Source organism: Bidens hawaiensis, unplaced genomic scaffold (genome assembly GCF_021521415.1).
Source record: "Bidens hawaiensis isolate Kalapana, Puna unplaced genomic scaffold, B.hawaiensis_p1.1 tig00045564_1, whole genome shotgun sequence".
NCBI lineage: Eukaryota > Viridiplantae > Streptophyta > Magnoliopsida > Asterales > Asteraceae > Bidens > Bidens hawaiensis.
In genome coordinates this window covers 60165-87285 of record NW_027505947.1, presented here as the reverse complement: position 1 = coordinate 87285, position 27121 = coordinate 60165, and positions in this window count along the sequence as shown.

The window sequence follows — 27121 nt, the reverse complement described above, 5'->3', positions numbered from 1 at the left end:
AGGTGTTTTAGTTATTTTTAAAGAAACCCTTATACATGATTTTGACTTTATAAAGTAAAAATGTTGTCATATTACCATAGTTAAACTGTTCACAATTTTACCATATTATGACTTGTAAAGTCAAAATGCAGTTTTGCAATTATAGTGATGGTGAAGGGCAGTTTTGCAATTATAATGACGGTGAATGGAGTGTGTCAAATGAATAAATGTTGTGCTATTTTTTGGAACATAGTTTGTTCCTTCTAAAATTTACATAAATATCCTTTCAAAAAATAAAAGATATGTTCACTACCATTAAAATTGATTCATAATTTCATATGAACTAGAAATTATTTTGTGTGCTACATCTTCGATTACAGAGACAACATAAAGTAATATTGTTGACTTATAAGGTCAAACATAGAGATATTGATTTTTAATACTCTTACCTTTATCCCGTTGTTGATACTACTCCCAACTTACGATTTGTTAGTCACCACTCCGAACTTTCACCCTATTTGTTCTGGCACTTCCAAACTTAACGAACCCTAACTCCATTACATTTCTTACTGACATGACATTTTTTGATGACTTCGCATGCATATGTAGCATTTGTTTATATGTTTTTCTTAATCCATTATACCTAACTCACGTTTCCCCTACCTCATCAACCCTAACATCCAAACCTCATCATCCATTCATCCCGCTCTACCACCCACTCCCCACCACCACGTACCATCATAATGTCATAACCAACATCGCCATAATTGCGTCACAACCATCTCTGCTCAAGATGAAACTAGAATCATAATCTCATTTCCCTCAATTCTAGACACCAAAAAAAACTTTGCATCCTAAACCTCACCCTTAACAATCGGACATAGAGAAATTGATTTGCTTGCAGATCGTCGTAGATATCGCTTTTCTGGAAACAGAGAAGTTAACTTCATCCATTGTATATCTCTTTATCTATTTCTTTCATTTGATTGTAGGTCATTGTATACTCGTTATACGGTGTTGAAAACCTAGATCTTGTGGTCGAAAACAATACAAAAAGGAGATGCGCCAAGGTGGGGCTACTGTTGAGATTTAAATTGGGGGGCATAGTGATCACCGAACTACATATTGATGGTGGTTCATGGATTGGAGGCGGCGATTCCATGATTGTAGTGGTTAACCTAACGTGCTGAAAGAGAGGTAAAGTTTGTGACCGGAAATTCATGGGGAAGGGTGGGTAGTGGTGGTGGTGATCGGTGGTGGTGATCGGTGGTGGTAGGGGCTGGTGGATTTAAGTTGGGAGAGAGCTAGAGTGAGTCTAGATATAAAGAGAGAGTATATTGTTTTTATTTTAGGTTTTTTAATTTTTAATAATGAAACGGTGGTGGGACAGATGTTTATATAAAAAATCCACTAATGAATGCCATGCCATTAAAAAATATCACCTCATCAACAAAATCTAACGGGGTTAGGGTCCGTAAGTTCGGAAGTGGTGGAAGAAAATAAGTTGAAAGTTCGGAATGATTGGCAACAAATCGTAAGTTGAGAGTAGTATCAATCAAATCAACAGGTGAAAAATATGAGTATTAAAAACCAATATCCCTCAAATATATTAACCATAATATCCATAATTGAAATGGAAGTGATCCCAAATTCAAGAATCCAACATTAATCTATTTTGTGTGGTTTTATAGACTATAGCATGAGTTTGATTATCTTATTTCTTTTTCAAATAACTGTGAAGTTGTTTGCCATTCGACTATCAAAAGTCAGAAAATGTGGTAAACCCGGTTCAAACGGGATTGTAAAAGAACACTGAATTCTTGACGGACCGCTATTATTAACTAATCTTTGGAGTGGTATAAAAAAATAAAGAAGAAAATTATGATATATAAAGTAGACTTTGCCAAGGCATGCGATTCTCCTGCTTGAAATTATTTGTTGGATGTTACGAATTTGGTGGGATTTGGGCCAAAGTAGATTGCTATGATCAAGTCGTGGCTTCTTTCTTCTACGGGTTCGATTATCATTAATGGGAGTCCAACGAAAGAGTTCTCGTATCAAATAGGCCTTAGACAAGGAGATCCTTTATCCCATTTTCAATTTATTTTGGAAATGAAAGAGTTACACATCATATTTGATACTTTGGTTATTTCGGGGATGCTTATGCTGGTTTCTGGGATTAGAAATATTGCATTGTCCTGTCTTTTTTATGCTGATGATGTGGTAGTTTTCGAAAAGTGGTCCAAAGAATGTTCTTTGAGCTCTTAATTGATTCATTATCATTTCAGGTTTGAAATTAAACTATGAAAAATCTAATTTGTTTGGAGTTGGGATTAACAATAATGATTGAATTTATGGTAAATTTGCTAGGATGTAGTCCGAAAGTTTTTCCATTTCGTTACCTTTGAATCCCAGTTGGTGAGAAATGTCAAATTCAGACGGATGGGAACCTATCATTCAATGAAACTTGCGAAATAGAAGATGAACCTTCTTTCTACTGGTGGGAGAGCAAATTTATTGACTTCGTTTCTAGTTACTATATTTCTCTGTTTTTGTTATCAAATAAACTTAATATGGTTCTTGAAGGGCTAAGGATGAATTTCTTTTGGGGTGGGAATGAAAATAAAAAAGAAAATGTGGTGGGTCAAATGAGATTTAGCGATTAACGCTAAATCAAAAGGGGGTTCGGGTTATGGTAACATTTATGCCTTAAATATGGCTTGACTTGTTCTTCTCTTTAAATACATGTTGACTTGGTCAAAGACTCTTTGTTGGACCATCATTATGGGTCGGGTCATGGATGTTGGACTAATGGCCTTAATATCGTATCTATACTCCCCCCCTGAAAAACGTCGTTGTCCTTGGTTCACGTGTGTTGGTTGTCTTTGGTATTAGGGGATATCTCAAGGTAGTGCCATTCTTAGCGTCAAGGAGGGGATCATTTCCCCACGGTGGTGGCCATTCTTAGCGTACAACGGCGTTAGGGGATATCTCAAGGTAGTTCCACGGTGGTCGCCATTCACGTGTGTTGGTTGTCTTTGGTTCCTCATTGGTCAATGACACAACTTGGGCGTTGTGCGGGTTGTTGTGGATGAGATTTTTTTGTAGGTGCATGTGCCGAATTACGGGTTTGTTTGGGTGACATAGATGGTAGTGTGGGTGGAGGGAAATCTGAATGTTGATCTTTATCTTTTCTAGAAATCAGCACTACACTTTTGGTAACCATGACATTTACAAAGGGTGGTGGATTGGAATTGACGCTCGTATCGTTTGTGAAATTAGAACATATGGCTAATGGTTTGGGATTGATGGCACTAACCAAATTGGATTGTATATCAGATTCATGTGTATTTGTGGTGGTGAAAAGGAGGAATGCTTTGGTTGCGGTAGGGCTAATGCATCAATTATGGCTTGGGTCTGCTCAAACTGAGCAATGGCGAGGGTAGTGAGCAGGTCTAACTTCAATGATTTCTCTTCATAGTTGATGACGAGGGTTCCCGCTAATAAAGAGATCGATTCCGTGACGGTCGGTTTCACACGACCGGAAGACATGATAGTAGTCGGAGGATATGAGTTTGGGAATGAAAGCACCAATTGATACGGTTGATTAGAGATAACCACTCTCCAAGAACAAAATAGATTAAAGAAGAGATTTAGACATTTTTATTCATCCATGTCTTTTATAGTTCCTATTACAAGATTATAAATACTAAAAGAAAATGCTATTGAAAAATACGGGCATTAAATGAAAGACTAATACTATGAGAAACATTTATGAGCCAAATGTTTTCCTTTGAATTATGCATCGTTGACTTGACTTGTTCTTCTCATTCAATACATGTTGATATGGTTGAAGACTCTTTGTTGGACCATCATTATGGGTCGAGTCATGGATGTTGGACTAATGGCCATAATATCGTATCAGCAGACAATTGTTGCTTTACGGGACCCTTAATTCAAACAAAAGATTGTGCAACCAAGTTGTTTCAACCACGGCATCAATGACGCCATAACACTCCACTTCAGCGCTCTAGTAGGATACGTTAGCCCGTCGTTTGGATAACCACGAGAGTAGGGTATTTCCCAAAAAAAATACACATAAACCATAAGTAGATCGTCGGGAATCGAGGCATCTGGCCTAATTAGCAGTGAGTTGTTTGTAACAGACAATAAATAACCAAACTTTAATTATAGGACTAGTAAAATACCGAAATATTCATTTAAAAATTCGAAAATGTTGATATTGTGGGGACATGCATAAATAAACAAACAAACCTGTTGGACTACATACGTAATATTCGGACGCATAAACGTGATGTACTGGAGTGCATCAGCAAGAGCTCGATAACGAGATACATCCCACAATTGTTCTCCAACGGTGGCACTAATTTTAGTAGTCGTGCCTATTGATGTAGCACACAATTTGTAGTTAGTGATGTTGTTATGATGTAAAATGTCTCCGAATGCTTGAGATAAAAACATCCTCGATTTTCGAATCTCGAGTGACGTGAATACCTAAAAAATGGTGTCAATTTCCCAAGTCGAACACACAAGTTTCCCTCGATAGGGTGTTATTGATAGTCGTGAGTAATTTAGTGTCTGAAGCAGTGACGATGTTTTCATCAACATATAAAACTATGCATGTTACCGTTGTTTTGATTCATTAATTGTGACGGAGCTATGAACAGTGATATAGTTAGCGAATTGATTATACCATCTCTCGGGGCTTGTTTTAGTTCGTAGAGAGATTTTTCAAGTCGACATACGTGTGTTGGTACATGTTGATTCATAAATTTTGATGGTTGATTCATAAACACGGTCTCGTTTAACTTGCAAAGAAGAAAAACACGTTTCACGTCTAGTTGGTTAATTGGCCATGATCAACACACGACTAGGTTAAGTATTGTTCATATGGTTGTTGGTTTGACAATCGGGCTAAAGGTGTCATGAAAATTTGTCTTGACAATGTGGCATTTCCCGTTAACAACTAAGCGTGCCTTATATCCTTCTAGTGTATTGTAGATCGCCGAACCAATTCACGCATTTCATTATTAAATAAATCTCCACATTGTTTTCCATAGCTGTCAACCAGTTCAGGCCGGTTCAAGTAAGAGCATAAGTTTTTGGGAGAGGGGGAATAGGCTTATATGTTGACGCAATTTGGGCTTACCTAAACCACGGTAGATACGTGTTTTTTTTAATTCTTTTTTATTTATTTATTTTCAGGTCAATTGACATGAGGATCTTTTCGTCGATAAAAGTTGACGATATACTTCAGTACTATTAATAATAAAATGAAGTACATACAGATTGGTGATCATGAACCAAGTTTAATTGATTTGAATATGTTTTAAAAATATAAAAGTGCTTCGCGTTGGTTCTAAACATATAGACACACAACTACACAAGGGATTGGTTTGCCATTTTTTATATCAGTATTAACCTAAATGTTAATAATATAAATAAGTACAAAATTAAAAAAGTTTGAAAAACTCTCTCTCTAATAAATTTAAAGGAAAAAAAAAGAAAATCAAAACAAAAATACCCTACACAATCTTTAATGACCCATACGTTATGGTGATCCAAAAAAAAAAATACCAAAACTAAAAACTGAGAAACCATTATAAAAAGCTCATTTTTACATGTAAAATGATATATTGTCTTTTTAAATTCTTGTAAAGTGTTTGCATATAAACATATTTAGAAGACATTCATTCAATATAAATAAATTAAGAGTTTGTCACTATTTTAAAAAAGAATTAATGTTCAATGAAAACTAAAAATAAAATAGTTTAGTTTGATTAGACTGCCCGTTGTGGTCCGGTGAAGGATGTGCGAACGGATAAATTGAACCACGTCACTCGCGAACACCGCAACGGGTGGCAAGTGAACGGTGGTGCGATGGGCAAGCGCAAGCCAGCTAGCGGCCGCGATAGGCAATTAAGCGGAGGGATAGGGGCACGAATGGATAGCGAACCACAACGGGCACAAGCGAATGATGGCCTGATGGGTAATGGGTGAAATGTTAGGTCCAGTCAACGCCATATGACGTAATATAATATGATTAACCTGATGATAACTCTAATCACAACACATAATCCTATATTAGTCTCAAGCTAATTCTAAAGCTTAAAGTTTATTTTAATGTGGGGCTTAGTTGATTGTATCCGCCACCCGTCATTCTCATTCTCTTTCTCCTTCCAAATAATTTTGAGGACCTTCACTCTTTCACCCTCCACATGTAAAAAGTATAAGCGTTACATCAAAACAAAGTCGCACTAGTTAAGTACATATTGCATCATGACTACCATCAAATCAAGTACACATAGACTCAAGGAACCAAATGGCACTTGCGCCATAAATAAATAAATAAATCAAGGGATTGACGTTTTGACCCACTAAATTTCTTGACAAGTCTCTCTTTTCTTAAATACCTAAAACTAGGTTAATATCCGTGTAATACATGGATAAAAAAATATAAAAAACATCAAATATACTTATATGAATTAAATAATGAACGCTATAATTTTATACATTATAAGGTATTACTTAGGAGTGTGCATGGGTTGGTTTGAGACAGTTTTGAGCCAAACTCATAACGTTGGTTAATGGACATCATAACCATAACCGATTCATTATGACGGTTTCGGTTAATCGGTTTTGAAGGTTATATCGAATCGGTTTGGGTCGGTTAATCTTAACCAAAACAACGTGTCCGTGCCTAAAGTTTTGGCACGAATTATTACAAAAAACCGACGATACATAGTCCAATAAAATATATAATCCATAATATTAATACAATTTTTTTTAAAGAAAACATAACATATAATTCAACGATGAAATTCAAGTTAATTCAATAACAAACGTTGATCTAAAACCATCAAATTGGTATATTCCGACCATATGTTAGGTGCAAGGTAGCCTCATACATATTGTTGGTTAAATAATGGGTTGGTTTGGTTATGACGGGTTTGGAATAATTTTTAACCAAAACCACAAAACCGACCCATATTTGACGATTTTTGAAAATTCACTAAACCAACCCACCGGTTATAGGTTAAATTCGGTTCGGTTATATCGGTTATGGTTCGGTTAAGCGATTAAGTTACTCACCCCCTATAATAAATAATAGTGAATGAGTAATTGCATATTTCTAAAATACATACCAAAATACATAGATTAGTAAAATAACTTGTAAATGTATTTTAAAGAAATCAAAATGAAAGGTTGTAAATATATACCTATAAGAAAAAAAAGGGTTGGCATGAAATCACTTTAGTTACGTTGGTAAGCCACAAACATTTTAAAAACAATGCAGTGAATTCAATTCTCGTTAACAATATTTTTTCCATTTTAACAATTTTAATTAAACCAAAATAGATAATGAAGTGTAATATGTTAATTTAAAAACTTATGTACTTGGCATTCTATGTAGAGGGCATAGTTGAATGTCACGTGGACAATAAGTCTTCTCTCAGTAGTATAGTTAGATGGCCATTTCTTTAAATTGTCGGTTCAACGAGATCAAAACTGTCAGCCGATCGTTTATACTGCTAGCCAACCCGTTTATGCAGCCACCCAAATCCCAACACGTATACTCGTAATCAATTAGCCCCGGCAACTTTTTAAAACATCGATAGATTTTATAAAAAAAACGAACATTTGAATCATTGAATCTGACTGTGTATTATACTCTCGGATGGCACCTTCTCTTTAAAATTTATTATTTTTCTTGGAAAATATTTTATTTATTTTGCTAGTAAAAAGCCAATAAATTAAATTTTATAGTAATTTTATCATGTTTTACTATTATGTAAATGCATAAATTTTTATACAACAAACTAATAAAAATTGTTTTTTAGCAAAAAAAGAGAGAGGTCCCAATAAATTTAATTTTTATGTTTCGTCTTTTTTTTAAAAAAAGTAGATGTCACTATAAACTTAAATTTGGTGATCCTTTCAACATTTTTGAAATTCTAATTCTATTATGTCGTACTTTAGTTCTCTGTTGTCGGCCGCTAATTTTATTTCGTTGGACGACCAGTAAACGATCGGTTTTTTTAGAAAGTTTCCGGGCTCGACCGTTTATGACTACACGTTTCTGGATGTGGGTGGCAGTAAAAACGATCGGTGGCTGTTCTAATCGGTTGGAATCGAACGTTCAAATAAATGACCATTTTAGGTTTTTGGAAAAGGAAAGGGCTAGTCAAGGAATTTAATGGGCCAAAAAGGCCATTTTGGTCATTTTCCCAACAAATAAATGTGTTACACAAAGTCACAAACAAATGCATATGTAACAAAAGTCATGGATTCAACAAATAATAGGCACGCAAATAGCATACATTTTTGTTAAACCAAGTGACAAACAAAATAATCACTACTTAGCAACTAAAAAAAGCATACATTTTTGACTTGGGATAGTAGTGAGGCCGGAGAATGCAAATACAAAAACCGTGTTTGTACAAAGAACGGATTATTAATGTTTATTTCATAGATTGTACTATAGAAAGACTTTCTTTTTAAAGAATGATCTATACAAAAAAGTATACATCCTTTTGGACCTTTTGGAATTTTAACTTACCGATTAACAAAGAAAAATGTTAACCCATTCAACTTTTAGTGCTAATAATTTAATAACAACGTAATTATAACGAATTATAAAATAAAAAATATAGACGCCAATAGAAGGTATTCATAATTTGATTTGTTCGAAACCCGTCAAAACGAAATTAGAACTAACCAAATCTAGTATTGCAAATTCGGTTTTGAACCAAAACAGAATTGGTAATTCGGTTTCACAAAATATGACTTCCATTCAAACCGAAAACCGTATATATTAAATATATAATTAATTAGCTCAATTAAATTACAGTTTTAGTCTAACCCAATCTAACAATACCGACACAAATACACAAACATCGTCATTTTATTAAAAGACAAACTAAAAACATTAGCATCATCTTTTTACAAATAATATCCTTTATAGTAAAATCGCACAAAGTTTATGAGAGAAGTTTGGCCTATCGACTCGCTAGAGAGCGATGCTAAAATGTCTTCAAGCCCTCACATGCTCAAAATTTCTTAATTGCTATCTCCATCGAAGGATTATGCCAACAGTGAAGTATCGAGCTATTCTTAAATATCGTTTAATGATCCCCTTGTTGATGAGTCGTGCCCCGTATGCTGTAAATTTTGTTTGGATAATTTTGGTGAACATGTAGTTCATTGCAAAGAGCTTCCAAGGTTTAAACATACATGATTTGGTTAAGGATGTCCTCTGTGATGTGTTAAACGGGCAGTGACCTCAGTGAAAATAGAAGAAGAAGAAGCTCATGAAAATTTTATGTCGAAATCCGTTTGAAAGGAAGTCTACTCTCCGAACAGCGGATGCTCCAGCGCTTGGATGTTGGTTAGGGGATGCTTGTGTGGACCTCACTGAAGTGTCCCCCTTTGTCGAACTCAGGACACTGGGTTATTACTAGGCAGATTGTATTGAAGGCAGAATAAGGGAAAGTTGCTAAGCATGAGAAAGTCTGTGCTGAGAATCAACGCGTTTTCATTCTTTTTGATTTTGATACATTTGTGTCCCTTGCCCTCGAAGCTGATGTGTTCTTGAAAATAATTCAGTGTGTCGTGCACAATAACTCATTGACGGCGAAGAACCATTACTTTGTATTCTGTAGGATCGGGTTTGTCATTTAAAAGGGCTGCGACGTAGCTTGTTGCCCGCTTACCTGCCTTTTTGTAATTGGATTATTGTTTTTTTCTATAATTGATGGTGATTAACTGATAATTTTTCATATTAGGAAAATTCTTTAGGAATATTTATAGATTCAATTATTTGAATAAATGACTTTTTTTGAGCATATGAAATATGGTAGGGAATAGGGATGACGAAATGGCGGACGGATATGTGGCTGGGACCCTAGGAGGGTGTTTGCTTTGTTGGTTTGTAGAAGGGTGAGTAATTGTAGGAAGCCGGATGCAGCAAGAGTTTGGTCCTGCTTTCCAAATCATGACCATTAAAAAACATGTAAATTGACCCTTGAAGCTATGACCCTTCAAGTTTTGTCCTTCTTTTGTCCTAGCCCCTATATTTTGTACATCTTTCTATTTAATTATGTGCTGCTATTGCTGGCCGCCCTTATTAATTTCTCATTACAACACCTTGTAACCCGAAAGGGTACAAATGATCAACATTAAAATGGTAATATATATATAATATATTATTAGTTTTAACTTTATTTTTTCAAATACGAACACAAACAATTACATGATATGACATGCTTAGGGACACGATAAACAAACCTATGTAACACCTACATATATGCATCAATCTAAATCACTGACGAAGTTTCATTGAGGCCCGGGGTGGCCCCGGCCCCCCTCTGTTTTTTTTTGCACAGTAGTGTAAATTTGTCCGTTTTCGGCTGAAAATTTTTATACAAAGTGTAAGTTTAGCCTTTTTCTGCCGAAAATTTGAGTCCGCCCCCCCCCCCCCCCCCCCTCGTTTGTGAAATTTTGTATACATTTTGAGCTCGCCCCCCCCCCCCCCCCCCCCGGTGCCTCAGTCCAAGCTTCGCCACTGATCTAAATGTATACATTTACATGAACGGGTGTAGAGTGTACATGTGTTTCTTATCAAATCATCAATAAAAAGAATCGTGCACATCGAACCCACAATATATATATTATCAAGATCATGTGAGAACTATTTTAAAATTGAGATCCATGAGAACTATTTTGACCGCAAAAAACGCAAAAATAAAAAAAAAATCATAAAACAAAAAAAACGGTAAAAAGTAATAAAATCAAAATTCTTATTTATCAACCCGGTTTCATAAAAAAACGTCTCGTTTTAGCTAAATTATACATATATGTACATATATGTTTATTTTTATACACATGTGTACAATTTAAGGTAAATGATAGTGTACATATGTGTACATTACGTAAGTAGAGATTAAATAAAATTATACATATGTGTTTAATACAAAGTTTTTATTTTTTTTATGAAACCGGAATAAAATATAAGAATTTTGTTTTTTTTTTACTTTTTTAAATTTTTTTGTTTTTTTTTGTTTTATATTTTAAAAAAAAATTTTTTAGAGGTTTTTAGTTGTCTAAAAATGGTTCTCAATTTTCAAATGGTTCTTTTATGATCCTTAATATATATATACATATATATATATATATATATATATATAGGATGAGTATCATTACAGAACTGTTAAATTATTTAACAACTTGAAGGAACCCTTGAAAACTAACGTTTTTTATAAAAAAAATTTGTATGTTAATGTTCTTTGAGAGTAGTTTTATCATTTTTTATATCTATCTTTACTATTAAAATTTTAAAAATTAGTTTTTATACATATCTATGTTTTGTTTTATACCTATGTAAATTTGTTAGTAAAAAAAATTTACATATATGTAAACTTGTGATTAATATATGTAATCAAAATTTTTTATATATAATATGATAAAACTAATCTTAAATAATGTTAATATATAAAAAAAATTAAAAAATTGTTTGATTGTTAAGGGTTCCTAACTTTTTTAGAGTTATTAAATGATATATATATATATATATATTAACGTTATTTTAACCTTTAGGTTCGTCTTCCCTAGAATAAAATGTTTGTATAACCTAAAGTCTCAAGGTCGATTTTTCTCATAGTTGGAGAGTCATAGATTTTACTCACAAGTGGAGAATCGTGGACTGTTTTGTGAATCATGGTTCACGGACTGAAGATTTGTGGATCCTGATTCGTGAACTTCTGTCTACCGATCGAAGAGGAAGAATAAAACTCAAATGTGTCAACTAAGGTTTAGGTTTACTAATCACATATTTTTAATTAATATATATATATATATATACACTAGATGGGTGTCCGCGCGATGCTGCGGGAAACCAAAATCCTAGTAATCATGTAACAGTTACGGATGTTCAAAGTTCGTTTGAAATCTTGAAATTATTTAAACCAATCGCCACTTTTGATTAGCTGGTTTCTGAATGTTCAAACCATAGAAAACAGTTGGGTTTACGGTTTATACCAAAAACAGGCCATATAAAACCGGACCGGACTGTAAACTTATTATTGAAACTCAATGCATGAAACCAAACCATTAGTAACGATTCAGTTTAAATTTTCGACACTTTAGTTTTTGTTTTCAATGAAAAATATCAAACCAACGGTTTAGCTCACTATTTGACTTAGAAACCGTTAAAACTGAATTGTGAACGCCTATATGTAACATGTTAATTTTTTAATTGAAAAAAACTATAGCAATACCATACCCAAATTAAAGACAATAAAATGCTCGTTTTTATGTTGTAATTTTTAAAATGATATATTAACGTATGAAAAAGTTACGGCAGTTGGAAAATTGTTGGTGGGAATTTGGTTACAATTAAAATAAAAAAGAATCCATAGTTAAGATGAATGTTCAAAGTTGTATTACTTTTTTAAATTTACAAAAGTTGAGTAAAGATGAGGGGACAATGTTGTAACTTTTTTCATGTATATTTTCTAATGGACAAGTTTGTTCTTATCTTACATGTTATAGAAGGTGTACCTTAAGCTTTACAAGTTGTGAATTACTTAAAATATAGGTGTCTTAATTTGCCCATGTTTTATGCATTATATATATATATATATAAAGGGTTTAAACATGCCAATAACATATGTTTAACTTGTTTAAACAATAATTTATTCATGTGTTAAACACGTCGACCTTTAAGACGTGAAACAATATAATCAATATCGTATCATCAAAACCTTGAGACTTTTTATCCAAGAGCTTGTTCAGAAAACTATTAGTCTCACATGAAATTTGTATATAAGTGATTATCTAATAATGAGTGAGGAGTATCCGTCTTTCTATTAAAGAGGGATGTACTGAACTTGTAAATCTTTTGATACTTTTTAAGAAAGTCAACAAAGTCTAGTAAGTATATTGCTTCTAATTGTTGAATCATCTGATAACCAAAGTTATTTTTTTTATAGATGATCACTATGAGTCAGACTTATAAAAAATGATCAATGGTTTGTGTGTATGTGTGTGTGTGTTGTTAAGGTGCATAACTGAACCAAGAGAAACAATTGGGCTATTTCTTTGAAAAATTGTACTCAATTTCGTACATGACTGTAACAATTGCCGATTTTTGGACCCGAAAATCCGACCCGTTTATTTTTTTATATTATATCATTTTATTAATCAAATCAATAAACTATTTAGTCATTAATCATTTATTTCGTTATTCGTCGCTCGGATTAATTTTCGTGTGCTACTAAAATATTTTAAACTATCAAGCATGTGCAGTTTTGACCCCTAATCATGTTTAAACACTAATTCGTTTAACCCGTCTAACTTCAGGGATTAAAATGCAAAACATTTGAACTTATTTTATTTTCTTTCCTTCTTCTCTCCCACCGACGATATACCCCCTTGCTTTCTTGATCTTCAATTGAAGCCTGCAATCATGGAATTGATAATGCTAAATGTTTAATGGCTGAATGCATAATCAATCACAATATAATCAAGCCATTAGACAGCTAATTGACACCAAATCACACGTTGCACCAGCAAGGGGCTCAACACGGTCTATTTACATTATAAATACTAGTCCATAATGCAATTCAATTGATCCACACACTCCTCTTAGCATTCCGAACCTAACCCCTATCAATTTCAGCAAACATAGCCATTCCTGATTAATGCTAGACTGTCGTTATCTAGTAAAAAACAATTAAATCAAATTCATAATCACCTAAGCAAGCTAGGGTAAGTAGGGTGTCGAACACGAAGAGTATGTGGTTAATGTAATCGTGCAAACAACTTATATTATTATTAAGTATGACTGGTAGTGCTGATCACACAAACAAATAAGATTAAGTTTTAATACTGATTTAACACTTTAACAAATTCAAGCAATTAATAAAAGCAAATCACACCCGGGGTTCAATAATGCACACAAACAGTAATCTCATGCAACCTAACAGATTAACTATCACTGATTAACACAGACTGACTAACGAGCTAAACCTTAGGCACCAACAATCATTATCACCCGACACTGGTTATCAAACAATCCCTACAAGTGTGACTCAACTAAGGGCAATTGCATGCTTCATTGAATTCAACTAGTCAAAACAGTCGTATGAGCAATTATTATAGCAACCAAAAAATAACCATTCTGATCAACGTAAACCTAAACCGACTGAATGCACAACAATAATAAACATCAATACTCATAGATTAATCAATAATAGTTATAAAGTATTCGTTCTTAATACATGTGAAAGCCAGAAGGGCTTGCCCCAATGGTCAGGAACATGATGGATGACCCGGGTGTTCCGGGTTCGAATCAGGATTCCGACCGGATTTTTCCAGAGCATTAAAAAACTTGTCGTGCCTTCGGGCGGGGTGAGCAAACTGGGTTTTACCGGGAACGCCAATAAGCAAAACTTGGATGCCAGCGTGAATCCCGATCATGTCAACATAGCCGGCCTGAATGAGGTGGTGGGGCGCGACTTGGTCGCGTAATGCTAGCTTAACTGTGAAAGTCACCGTTAGAAAAAAAAAATACATGTGAAAACTGAAAATGATACAAACCGGATATCCCGGGTATGACTCGAAGGATTTAGCTGAGCCTCGAAATCATGGAATCTTTAATTATGATGATAATGAACATGTATGTGATCTCGGTATGATTTGGAATGATGGATTTGTCCGCTATTTGCTCTAGAAATTGCGTGGAACTGATTGTAGAATTATCGGGTCGTCAAAAGATACAAAACATAAAAACCCTAAGTTTCCCGTCTTCGTCACCCATCGTGATACACGATGGACCATGGTCAACATTTAATTTATTTAAATTCCATCGCAATACGTGATGGGTCTTCTCACCAGCAATAAAATAATCTTTTCCTCTTTTAGCATGTTGGACGTCCCGGGTCTTCATCTCATGCCTCAACAGGTTCAAATTAACTGCTTTAACGTCTGTGACCTGAAATACAATAAACACGTATGAAGTATCAAAGTTCCCACAATAAACAGTTAAAACTAACAAATAAACATAAACGAAACTAAATATATACAAATTAACCAACCATCACAGATCAATTTGAGTTTTTTGTTCTTAGCCGAAACCCTATGTTTCGACCCTCTTGCAATTCAAACACCTAAACAGGCTTATCGTCGAGACTCTTTGTGGAACTAACTTGTTCGCTTTAACCGTCTTCTTGTTACCTTCTACCTTATTTCTAAGGTGAGTAATTCACATCCATCTTTTCATATTTTTGTAGGGCACTATGCGTACTAAGCTATTTACTAATATACATTTATATTCAAACACAATTCCATTTATTGTGTGGTTGTAATGTATACTGCTTTTATGGTTGGTTGGTATCTCATCCTCATAGTATGATCATATGCCGTCCGAGTAGACACGTCTGAATATAGTGGCATTTTCGAAATGACACATTTGTTCATTGGTTGCGAATCTATCCGAGTAAACATGTCCAAAATCTAGTGGCATGTTGAAAAGACACATATATTTGTTTATGTTAGTTGATGTTATTCACTATCGCAAGAAATTGTTTTATTTATTTATTAGTATTATTATACCAAACCGTGGTTACTCGCTCAATATGTATTGTTGACAAATTATTTTTACGCATGCAGATTTTATGAATTAAAGTGGAGATGCTAGAATTGGACTTTAGGAAAATTAATACGGATTTAAAAATTGTTGAAATTTCTTTTGTTTTAAATACTTTGTGTACTTTGATATCAATGAAATAAATTAGATATTGACACTTATATTATTTTAATGTCTTTAATCTATGATACAAATATTGTCACGCCCCGACATGTTCCGTCGTTATGTTGGGGTGTGACAGTGACAATTCCACCGAGATCTCTTTGTTAGCTGGCTAAATAATCCATTAGAATTAGATTTTTTGATGAATGTATTAGGACAGAACTTGATTTGGTTAGGCAGTGTGTGGTTGGTAAATGCAAATCGGTTTTTTCCAAAGGTACAAAATGTATCGTCAAATATTTAATATGATTATACACGATATTATTTTGTTCCAGTAAGGAATTCTAGACAACTGAAAGAATCTTATGATCAATTCAGAGATCATTTTGATTCCAATAGCAATAAGAACTCGGGATATCAAACATTTCTTGATCAAAGTGACATTCAATAACCAAAAGAAAGATCAATTTTTTGAGATCCTTCCTTTCTTCAAATGAAAGTAACAAAAATAGAATCAAACCGATTCCTGAAATGCCTTTATGGATATTCCTCAATATCTCGCATATTCACAGAACGTGAGGAGCAGATGATTAATCATATGTATATTGAAGAAATCAAAGACTTCATTGGGAATCCTAAGAGATTTGTTTGTTATTTTTTCTCTGGCTAATGGCCAGAACTTTATATACTTTCGAATCCTATTGAGAGTTGCATTAGAGATCGGAAATTGTTAAGAAACAATAGGATCTTTATTTTCTAAGACGGTGGGAAAATAAATAAATGGTTAATCTATTGATCAAGATAATTACGTATACTACTTGTTAAGCTCAAACCCAGACTTATTTAACTCTTTGTTGTTTCACGTCGTATTAACAAACCCATGTCATAAATTTTCAGCCTTAACTCTTTGTCGTTTCGCATCATGTTAATGGGCCCATAGAAATTGGTGGAGCTTCATAGGTCATGTCGGTTCCTAAGGACAAAACTAAAGCTTTTCAGGCGATATGTCTAATTACAATGTGGTGTCTTTGGATGAAATGAAACGATTTAGTCCATAATGAGGTCCCAGCTCATATTCAGAGTCTTTACGAAGGGATTAAAGCCTTAAGTGACCTTTGGATAAAGTATATCTCCAAGAAGAGTGGGTTAATATGGAGAATTGGTGTAGTTTTCGATTATAATCGTTGTTATTATTGTATGGTTTTGTGTAGGGTGCTGAGGCATGAATTGCGTCATTTTTTCTTGTGCCTCTTTCTATGGGCGGATGTATTTGGTGGTTTTAGCATCCATCTTGATAGTATATTTTTAAAGTTTTGTTAGTTGTCAAGGAAAAAAAACGTTTTCAGCTAAGATGATATGATATTGATATGGGAAAAATGAAATAAAAGAACTAAAAAAGTCAGATAGGTGAGCAAATTTTGAAAATCGACCATGAATTTATAATTATATGCAGTTTCTTGTAGTTGTCCTAATATTTTTTTTTTTGGGATAACCGATATTATTGACAGTAAAAGAAAAAAAAACAATTAAACAATTGTGAGGTAGCAGGCTTTATACATGAGCCTTCACAACAGCAAAGGTACATATATTACATCCAAGTATGGCTGCATGCATGCCATTGCTGATGCAAAATGCCACCTCAATAAAATATATGTATTCATTTATGAGCTTTGAAAAAAACACTAACTTTCAGTAGTTTCTTTACATTATACAACCATACTTCACTTGGTTTTAAAATGTTTCTTAGGCTATTTATTGTGGGTTTCGTCATGGGCGACAAACACTACTAGAAAAAGAGATGTTTTTCTACAACTGAATCCGTAGGAAATTTGTTAGAAACTTCAGTTTCTAACAAAAAGTTACGTTGAAAAAACACATGCTTGAAAATCGTTTTCAGCCGTTTTCCAATAACTTTTTTTACAAAATTGCTATAAAAAACATGTGGTTGTAAACTTCCAACAACTTTCATACAAAAACTATTTTGACTTACGTAATGTTTCTTAGATAATATTGTAGCAAAGTTGGAGCTTTTTTTTGTTGGAAATATGTTGGAACTACTTGTCGAAGGAAATTTGTAGGAAATTCTTGTGAGAAAATGACTTGTTTTCTAGTAGTGAAAGTAATATGGCATGGTAACTAGGCTTTAACACCGCGTTGGGGCATTAAGACCGGGTGGTAAACAAAGAAATGAGAATGTGGTAATGGAGCTTTAATAAGGAAATGGTGTGGCCCAAATGCTTGGTGGGCTAACCACAAAGCGGTGTTAAAAGAATGTACTAATTAAAACTACACTATTTATGTGACATTAACTGACGCTTTAAATTGACGTTTAAAGCTCCACCACAACTAATAGACTTACAGTTTTCACATAAAGTTAATAATTTCTTCAAAGTCACAGAAGAGTAAGAGTTTATATATCAAGTCAAAAGGCATTTTTAAAACAAAAGGAGCAATAATATAACTTATCATAAAAATACTAAATCTTATACTTTATAAAAAGTATTTAAATTTCTAAAGTAAAAGTGATACCCTTACTAATGCAGTAAAAGTTATTTCATACCCATTCATCTAAATGTATGCATTTCTAAATCATTAATCCTTCTAGTTACAAAAAGCAATTAAATTAGTCTTTTTGCAGTTGTTGCTTGAATTTAAAGAATAAAAAGAAAGTACCCAATTCATACTGATCTAGCTAGCCCCACATTTCCTTATCTTCTTTTATTATATTTGTCTTGGGGCTGTAAAGAAGTACAAACATTGTTTGCTTATGATTTATAAATTGAAAAGAAAAAAGAAACACATGTTACATTACATCAATACAAAAGGAAATTTTAGGAATGTACTTTGGAGCTAGCATACATTAATAATCTATCTAATGGAAATTTGACTTCTATCAGCTGACCCATGCTTGTCTTTCTTAGATCACCTAACCAGTGTTTTCTTTAGTTTTTGAATCTACCATTTTCATGGTCTGTAAAGCTCCAACACAATTTCAACTTTTTTCATTCAACAGCGAACACAATTAATATTTGAATAGGATTCATACAGTAAATTTGTACCCCACAGGCATGTGGATCATCATCAATGACTGCACTAGCTATATCTCTAAGCAATTATACTCCATCCTTTTTACTGCAAAATTTGATTTTATTGAGTTATGATGTTTCTTAAGTTGTACGTCCTTCTAAAATTAATATTGGATAGATGTTAAAGTTTTACATTACCATGCAAGAAAACCTGAAATAGTTAAGGTACATTATATATACTAAAAAGTGCCATCAAAAGTTGATGCATCGACTCGATATACCCGTCAAAAACTCGAGACTTTGGGTGCTCGGAATTGTCATAGGATGGGTCGGGATGGGATAAATTTTGGTGTGGTACCGAAGGGAAACACCGCCCCATTTGATACCAAATGCAAATCGGCATGGGTAGTGAAACCAAAAATTTCAATATTTTTTATATTTAAATGATCAAAGTAATAATAATTGTCATCATTTAATGTTAATAATATTGATTTAAATTAGTTAATTGAAACATGTATTTCATGGTTTTGGGATGCAATGAGATGGAAAATGATGATGTGCCGCTAACTCTATTTGAGTGGTATTACAAGAAATGTGGTCATTAGTGGCGACAATATTAGCACCGACACAAACTTTTAGTGTGTTTTTAGCGGAGATTATTAGGGTTTATAGCAGACAAATGTCGCCGTTATTGGTCCGAATCCTTGTAGAGTGAGATGTTTTCCCTCCGCCCTACAAATTTAAGAAAAAGTACACGTTGATTCTAAGTTTCACATGTTGCTATAGCTACACTTTGTGTATGCAACAGCATAAAATGGTGAGTATAAAGGGTGCATTTCAAAAATATATATATGTGTGAGAAAGGGTAAAGTTCAAGAAAGTTGAATAAATAAGGTAATTACAGGGATTCATCTTGAACCAAAGCTTTAGGTATTATGCATAAAAGAAGAAAAGGAAACCTGAAAATGCGTGAAGTTAATTAACCATGTATAAAGTGAAAACAGCTAAACTAGCTAGCTAACTTTAGCACAATTACTTTGTTACCATAGTATTTGTAAGATTGAACTTACAAAAACTAAAGGGAAAATTCTTAAAATGACCTAAAAGGGGAGAGAGAAAAAAAATGATCTTAAATGAAACCAGATTCTCAAAATAACTCATCAAACTTGTACTGAGCTGACGCTTTGGAATTGTATCCGACGAGATTTTACAACCAATTAAAACTTGACACTTGACAAGTTTCTGACAAACCCGACGGGATTTTTAAAAATCTCGGGGTTTTCATCTATATTTCCAAGTTAAATCATTTTGTAAAAAACAGTCTCTTCAGACGGTTTTTTTATGTTTCTTGTCTGGTCCGTTCAAATTAATATTATTCCTAACTTCTTCATCTTCATCTTCATCTTCATCTTCATCTTCATCTTTCATAATATACATTTAATTGAACCAAACAAAACTCGTTTATCGATATCATTAAAGACACGTATCTGATAACACATGAAAAGGTTAGGCCTTACAAAACATGTTGGAGCTATATACCGGAACATGTTGTTAATGAGATCCAACTCGTGATGGTTAAAAGATGACAAAATTTAAGGTGGTAAAAAGTAGGTTATTTAGTAGCCTGGATTGAATTCATTGATTCGTATACTAGACTGTCACCTGCATTATGTTTCTACTGAGCTTAATTGGATCTTCTGTGTGTGTGTGTGTAAGAGGGTGAGACTATGAATGGTCATGTCATTTAAAGGTAGACCTTTTTATTTCATGTCTTCTAGGGACACAATTATGTACAATATTAATTTTTTAATTCCTTCATCTCATTTTTAGAAATGTTTTATGTGAATTCTGATATATTTATGAATTCTATGAATTGTTAACATGACTATTTATGATATTATTTTTCTTCATAAAATTAGCTTATTTTGTTAATATAGTCAACACTTTGGCAGAGTCCAAACACATATTTCATATTCATATAAATATACCGGGCGCCGAAAAAGGCGTGTTTAGTGGCTTGGCGAGTGCCTTGGAAGCTAGTAACGTGCACGTCTCAACAGTTTCTTGCCCGGCTGCGGGGTTGTGGATGAAACTGTCAAACATGTATTCTAATTTTTATATTTTCCGGTTCGGGATGTGATCGATTCCTATAAGTTTGCCAAGTTTCCTGAAAGGAAGGTTAGAGCGGTCTATGCTATTTGTTTAGTCGCGGTTCAGTGTCCTTGTAAGGCGAGAAATGCTTTAGTTTTCAGTGGTGTTCTGGACATCAAGTGCTTGGTTTCTTATAGATCAAAAACCGCTTGAAGTTGACTGAGCTTTTTTGAGAGAATTGGTGTCGGTTTGATTCTAATTAATAGTATTGGTGTTTGTATATATGTTCGGGTGGTTGATCGACTTGTTGTTCTCGATTAAAGTTTATATTAATGAAACGTATTTTTGTTGGTCGTTAAAAAGAAAATATAAATATACATTATTTGAATACTAGATTATAAACATGAGAAGTCAATTTTGTTTTGCTTTCTTAACTTAATAAAATACACATCATCAAAATGAGTTAATTATGTGGGAGAAAAAAAAACATAATGATGGCTGTGAGAACCCTAATGAGCCGGAGACGGAAACGGAAGGGTGGGGGTCTTAATGCGCCCGTGGGGGGTGGGTGGGGTTGGGTGGGGTTGGGTGGGGTTGGACCATAATTTGCAAAATCTATATATGTTTACAGTAAATAATTTTTCATATTATTATCAGTCATAAAAATTTGTGTATTTGCTTAAGTATAACCGCCAAAATAAAAGGGAAAAGCACCAAACTATTAACTATGGACAATTAATAAAAAAACAAAATAAGCATGGAAAGTCTCTTAAATTTTAAGAGATTAAACGTCTGGCTTTAGAGGTTTTTATTTGATTGTCGAACCCATAAACATACCACTTATCTACTTATATGTGATATATTTAAGAGGAAGCGTCTATCGTTCATACGAAGTTTAGGCACTTCGTACATTTTTTAAACGCTTTAGTACAATTTCTAAACACCCCGTATGATTCTTGTACGAAGTTTAGGCATTTAGGGCTGTTCAAAAAGCCCGTGGTTCGCGGCTCGCTCGAAACTCGCTCGAAAAAAGCTCAGCTCGAAAAAGCTCGATTCCAAATGAGCTCGACTCGACTCGGCTCGATTTCTAAACGAGCCGAGAGGGTCAGCTCGGCTCGTGGCTCGGTCTTGGCTCGACTCGTTAGCTCGACTCGTTGGCTCGTTTAGATTAAACCCTAAATTTTAATATCTATATATAATAATATCATACCAAGAAATAAATAAATAAAATTTATACATATATTGTGTCACTCAATATTTAAAACCTTATAAAAAATAACGAAAATAAAACATATAAATTTATAAATTCTATAGTTTATAAATTTTTATATAATATGTATGTTAAACTTATATTTTTTGTATTTTATATATCAAAATTTGTAAAATATTATAATAAATAAAAAATAATTTAAAAAAAAATTAAAGCAGCCCAGCTCGACGAGAGCTCGAGCTTGATTTTTCAGCTCGATAAAGAAAACAAGCCGAGCTCGAGCCAGCTCGATTAAGTTCGAGCTCGAGCACACTCTGGCTCGATTCGACTCGGCTCGTTTACAACTCTACTGCTACAAGACATGCGGTGGGGGTCGTGGGGCTGTAATTAACACATCGCTTGACGCCACATTATGGGTTAAAATAATAAAGCCCCACAAATTTCTAATTAAAGTATTTGAGCCTTACCATTTTCTCTCTTTTTACTCTTCCAGCCACGTTAATGTGTTGAAGCCCAACCCTTTACCGTCGGTTACCCGGCGTGACGTCTCAGACGTGGAAGTAGCTAGGGCCACGTGATTTTACCGCTTCCTTTACAACGTCATAACAATCAGTCTAATGCAACATCACTTATCTTTAGTTATTATTGTTAGGGCGCATTGTAGATGTTAGTGCTTATTATTTTTATGTTTTAAAAAGTATATTAATTATATTTTACAAAGAATAATAATGTCTTGAATGGCTGCTTGATAAATTCCTGTCAATGGGAACGTGTATTATTGTTTTCTTGACAATAGTTAATAGTAGTCACATCGTTCTTATCTTTGAATCAAATGACATGTTCAAGAATAGACCCGTTAACATATTCACGTGGCATCAGTTCCTAAGATGATTGATTAATTTGTATATGTAAAGCGAATAAATAGTAATGAAACGATTAATAAATACATTTATTCAACACTTATGTAAAAAAGAATGATTATTTCTTAAATTATTGGTTTATATTATGTTAAGTTATGTTGATTGGAATTATTGTTGTTTCTATTTCTTTTAACTCTCTAATATCATGGTTAATATGTTACTTTGGCCAAACTTAATACATTAGTTAGGCCATAAGATATACTCTAACCCATCTTAATTTCACATAAGCTCCACATCACTCATTTTTTCTCTTTCATTCAATGTCATGCAAATAAAATTATTTAACTCATTTAACTCCATCTATCTTCTATTAATATTTAATTTAAAATAAAAAATTTAGTTTAATTACAAAAATAAATAATAACAAATCAATTAGTAATTAATATACATATTTAATACATGTTGTTCATTTTAACCCGTTAAAGTCTTTTAACACACTTAACAAAAATTGGGAGTATTTTAATCCATCTTTAAAGTGTCATGTCATGTTAACCCATGTAGTGGTTAGAATATTCTCCATGGCCTTATAAACAACTATTGTTTTACTCGGCGTGTTGCGACGACATGTTAGTAAATCTCTGGCAGTAAGTCGATGCGAATTAGGCCAGTTTCGGTTATGTGCGTTATGACCTCGGTACAAAAACCAAAATAAAACAAAAAAAAAACATAGATAAAAATTTAGATGGACCAATGGGGTGACGTCGGTCGATAAATCCCAGGCGTTGAGATGGCGGGTCTACGCAAATTCGGTCGGTGAATCTATGCGAACTTGGTTGGGTTTCGACACGTTCGTTATGGTACCAAAACTAAAACTAAAAAATGGGCATCCGGTCGATTTTCGTTATGGTACCGGAACTAAAACAAATGGCGTCAAAACCCGAGCCTTATCGGTCCCGGACGTTGATGCGACGAGTTTATGCAAATTAAGTCAATTTTTATCACATAAAAAAATTGGCGTTCGATCGATTTCCATTACGTTAGCCACGCCTGCTAGGGATGAGCATGGTACCGGATCAGTACTGACCGGTCCAGATCCTGAAAATCCCTAATTCTTGGTACCGGTACCGGTACCGAAATATTCGGTTCGGTACCGGGACGGTTCGGGATTATACCGGTACCGGAGGTAAAAAGTCGGGAAATACCGGTACCGTACCGATCCCGAAACTTAAAACTTTGGTACCGATTCGGTACCGACGGTACCAAATCGGTACCGATTTCGGTACCGGTCCCGATTTTGCTTATCCCTAACGCCTGCCACTACTAAAACATAAAAAAAATCAAAATGACGTGGACTAATTTGGTGCGGCCATTTGGACCAATTAGGGCTTAGCGGCATCAAACTTATATTTTATTATATATAGTAATACAAGAAACACAAGGCTCGAGGGTATCACTAATGGGCATATCAGTTAGGGACGCATCGTTTGTATATTAGTCGTGGGTGATACTATTTTTGTCGGGCACAATCGATTTTATCTTTGACTCACCAGCGACAGCTTTACTGATAGATGCTAGTACAAAACGTTCCTTTAGGAGCATTTAGAAATTGCTTTTTAGAGTGTAAATACCGTTTAAAAAACTGCTTCCATGAATATGGATTAAATATTAAACTGCTTCCAAAAATGGAGTAGCACTTTTTAGAAACAGTTTTATAGAGGAACCGCTTCAAAAGTGAAATCCTATAAACACATTTAAACAACGTAAATCCAGTGTGTCTTAAGAGGTTGGGTTTACATATGTAACATAGTTCTTACTTAGATTACGAACATTAACATATAAGCAGCGGAAATATCTCATACAAAGTCAAATAAGAATCAAATACCATATTGTTTTGAACTGAAACCCAACAATTAAAAGTTTGACTAATACGGATGCCAATTTTTGCCTACAAAAACTTGTCCGAATGCCACTTCATCCTTATTTTAGTCATAGCTAACCTGTCAACCTGATATGAATATTAAACGTCACATTAAGTGAGTTCTAGTTTTACTACTCTTACTCTTTTACTTACAATTTTTATAGAATAATAACATATGTGCCCGAAGCTAAAAAAACATAATTATAAAAGAAAAATGTACACTACATTGATAGGCTTCCCCGTAGAAAAATAACATCCATGAGTTTGAATTAAATGGCTAAGTCTACCCTTTACTATTACTAATAGATCGTGACACACTTAATTGCCAAGTAACCGATGTCACTCTCTATTAGTTGATCAATTTGTGACAATGCCACAATGTGAAGACCATGTGTCACTTTTGGTTCCATCAGTAGCACGTGTCGGATCGTTGGTTCAACTCAGAGAAGTCTGTTGCCTAAATGGATTATCGATGGGTTGTTGGCTATTTGTTAGGTGTCTGTTAGGGATCAATATCCGTGACCCTGCTCGTATGTCCACCAACCCAAAAAAGTTATAATAGTGAGGATCTAAAACTCACTTAGCATGCTAACACTTCATTATTAAAGGTAGTTTGTGTGAAATGGACCATTGAATGACAATAAAATGTCCACATATCAATATTACTAGAAACACGAAAACTACAAGTGCTCACTTCATCATAGTTCTCGCTTTACCCTAAGTTTTCCCAAAGACACCTAGTTATCGCTTAAATTACAATGTTCCTTCGTACCTAATTTTCGCATACATCTATTTTGCTGCCATATGAGAACTCATAAGCTATACGAAAACAAGTCAAGCTAGACCCCTACATGCGAAAACTATAATACAAGCAATGATTTAAAAACCAGATTTTATACCGTACCAGGGCGGGGTCAGAAATGGTTCAATAGGTTGTAACGGTTGGTTAAACCGGCTGGCATAATGCTTACGATAACCGGTACAATCGGTAATACTAGCCGACTTGAACCGGATAATACATTAAGAGAAAACTACACTCGAGGCAGAAACTTAACTAAAGCGAAAACTGCTATGATGCGATAATTATCCTAAAGCAAAAACTAACCTCTAAGAGAAAATTTATCAAAATCAAAACTATATGCGAAAAACAGAAAACTCAGATTGTTCTTCGTGAAAACTCTAAATAATCAGATCTGAACATCACTTTTGCATGATTAAATCCCTGAACTTTTCATGCAAATTGGATGATGAGTGTCAAGTTTTAAGCAATTTTTTACCTTAAATGAACCCAAAATTGTTCTCGATAGATTTGACGATGATAGAAGTTGTTTTTGATGATCTCCACCAGCCAAACTTCTCAATATGAGATTCCATATGCGATGGTGTGCTTAAAATTCGAATCCAAGTTGAAAACCTCAAACACGGTTCTCTTTCTTTAAAATTTCTTGAATGAGAAGAAAATGAAAATAGATTTGTTTTGATCAAATACTATATTTTCATGTTTAATCAAATACTAATATGTTTAATAGATTATTACTATGTGTTAACCATGATTCTTGGCTTAATAACTATAAAAATAAAAGACTAGTGAAGTTGAATCATTATTGTAACATCTTACTTTTGATAATAATAAATAGAAGAATTATGCTTACTTAATGGTGTTATTACTTAGTTAAGTTAAATAAAAATAATAGAGTGTGGGCTTAAACAATAAAAGATGGGATAAGGGTTGGTGATGGGTCTTAGGTCCATAGGCTTAGAGATATATAAACACACTTAAACCTCCCTAAAACCCTCATTCTACCAACTTAGCCTCCATACACAATCAGAAAAATACACAAACACTCTCATCATTTCGGTCCTAGATCCGAGCTGGAGAAAGGTTGGATTTCATGTTCGAGCATCATCAAACAACAAGAAATCCGTCTAAGATAATGTGTTGGTCCAGATCCGAACCAAACCGAAACCCTAAAAGATACGTTCTAGATGTAACGGTTAATTTTTAAGTATCAGGTTGTTTTAAGATTTGAAACTAAAGAAAATCGGGCCTTATTATGTAAGAAAAATGTAAACTTTAACGTAAACAAGATGTTTGGAATGAATCGGGATAAACGAGTGATGTTTGGAGCGTGTTAGAATGAGAAAATGAAGTTGTTATGGACTGAAACTCGTTTTATCAGTAAAGCGGGCATAACGAGATGTCAAGATGTGATTATGAAAGAAAGACACGAGAAACCATGTTTGAATCGAGTTCTGGAGAACCTCGAT